Below are 2,780 nucleotides of genomic sequence, written 5' to 3' on the forward strand. Positions count from 1 at the left end.
AAGTAAATTTCGAGTTCTTTGCATTTATATAAAAATGACCGAATTTGATAGTGTTTGACTCAAATTTTATTTTAACGCTCCAATAATGACCGCAAAAAATTTTTTTAAGTTGATAACGTTTAATTGGCCAGAAAGAGGAATTTCCACTTCTAGAACACTTATCAAACATTTTTTGCGAAATAAAAATTTTAACTCGAAATTTACTTTAAAAGCCTCTCGATGTTAAAAAAGGTTTCTTTTTTTATAATCTACATATTATACCCTCAGGCTAAGAAAATATAAAAAGTTGTTACGCTCCACCGTATTATATACTTGTATATACTTCTTTTGCTTTAAAAACTGAACGCTTTACATAAATTATAATTGTTTATAGGAAACGTAAAATACTCGCATTGAATAATGTTGAACATTTCCACGTAAGACGTCTGCAATTCTAATTCCCAAACACGCGGAATATATTATATTATTAAATAATGGCAAATTATGACAGTTATGGAGAAGCTCGGCTGGAGAAGCTATGCTGACATTTTATTGGTAATAGCATGGCGAAATGTGTAAATATACTTTAAATGCTACGACATTAACGAACACATACTAACGTACATGCGCTCAGATATGTACATATATATGTGTGCATAAAGTTCTTTAATGAGCTGGCCGATGTGTGCTTTACAGACTTGTTTGCTAGGTCTACACTGTCACTAAATCTAAGATGAAGAGAATACCGACAACTGAGTATGCGTACGTAAGTAGGTGTGAACGTGCAAGCAAAGTAAGAATCCAGCTTCTGTGCTAAAATGAGAATAAATGCAGTGTGCCGTAACTTATCTTCATAGCCTAAATGTATGCTGCTGCATTTAGTGATGGAATCAGCACCGCCGAGCAGCACGGTGGAAAATATACTACAGACACGCAAATACCTATTACTTACAAGCACAGTTAATCACATATAAAACAGTCTGCACATACATATATACAACTGTACATATCCATACGCGTATATACATATGTACATATACTCGTATGTGTATTTAGATGGTGGAGTTGATGTGCGTTTATATGGAAATACATTGTGGTGCACATAAATTGCTTGTGTATGGCGACGTCAGCGCCATGGCTTATAAATAAGCGTATTTGTGTAAAGATAAGTAAGTAAGTATACAACAATGGAGGCAATAAAAAAATTTGAGGGAAAAGCGTAAGGAAAGATGCCTGCAATATATATTATATCTAGGACAGAGCGCAAAAAACGCAGACAGAAATAACAAAGTGCAACTACAAACGACCAGGCAGTAAAAGAGCGAGGCAATCAGTGCAGCAGTCGAAGAGGAGGGCAAAAGCACGCCGATTTTGTCAAAAAATCGCTGCTGGTAAGTGAATAAGTGACGGCCTAAGTAACTTCAAGCCGCTGCCTGAAAAAGTCAGTCGCTGAGTGTCACTATGTCGATAGGTTTCTGCGCCACGCAAGCTTTGCATTTGAAGCGAGTTTTCACATTGTGTGTTGGCAACTTTCGTTTGTATATATGTACGTGTATATACTTATGCACACGCACACGCTTCAAAAGACTTTCGCCGCTTTGGCATTACTGTGTGCGGGCGTTATTCATTGTGCTTCCTGCTTTGCCTAATTCGTATGACTTCTGTGCTTTGCACCCAAAATTCAGCTTGACTTTTGCTATCTACTTAAAGGTTTTACAGCATTTTGCCATTTTTTATGTTCTCTTTGTTTTTATACATTTTTCTGCGGTTTCCTCATGCACGAGCTGTTATTGTGCTGGCAGTTTTCATGTTCACAATAAAATACGGTGAAAAGCCGGAAAAAGAAAAAACCCAATTACGCATGCATACACGTATTTGGCTATATTTACTCCAAATCGAAACAGACAAGCACATTTAAAATGTATAAGGCTTTTAAAATTCAGCGTGACGCAATGCTGAAATAGGCCTCATATTTTGGTAAAAGACATAATGTGAATGTTGAGTGAGTAGCAAGGCTGAAACCTAATTCTAAATACAAAAGCCATGATGCTTCAACGGAGTTGTGAATACCAACGACGCATACATACATACATGATCACATACATATGCCTTTAAAGTTGGGAATGTTTGTGGAATGTACATTGTCAAATTTAAGAATGCTCTTTGTTTATTAAATATGTATAAAAAATAAATAATATAAATACTAAATATGAAATAAGTTAATGTTCGGCTAGCAATTACTAGTCATTGAATATGTATGTGAAGGAAATTTCAGATTTTATGTTTTGGAATATTGGCCATGCCCACATAATGCACGAATATGAAAACAATCCATTTATTTATGTTTTTTTGAAAGACAATGACGGTAGAACTCCGGAACTTTGTAGCTTGCTTCTCTTTTCGATTTCCGAGAAACTTGTATACTAAATCGGACATTTCTGTGTCGACTCGTTTTTGGAGAACTCTACTTGCATTGGTCAATTGTTGAAATTTGCTGGAGATTTATGTTTAATACTCTCCATGGAAATAAAAATAGATGGGAGGTCACTCGAAAATAAAAAACGTTACGGTTTTATATCTTTTGTTAGCTCGCATGATCATGTTTTGTGAGTTGAAAGAAAAACTGATATTTAAAATAAACCAAATCTGTCCCATTCATAAAATGTAGGTGTTTTTGAAAATATTTATTTTTCATCTGAATAATACTGCACACTTTCACCTTTATACAAAGTGTATGCATAAGTGTAATTATGTACCAGCTGCGAAGTAAAATCTCAACTTTGCACTGTCATAAAATAGCC

Source organism: Bactrocera oleae, chromosome 2 (genome assembly GCF_042242935.1).
Source record: "Bactrocera oleae isolate idBacOlea1 chromosome 2, idBacOlea1, whole genome shotgun sequence".
NCBI classification, from domain to species: domain Eukaryota; kingdom Metazoa; phylum Arthropoda; class Insecta; order Diptera; family Tephritidae; genus Bactrocera; species Bactrocera oleae.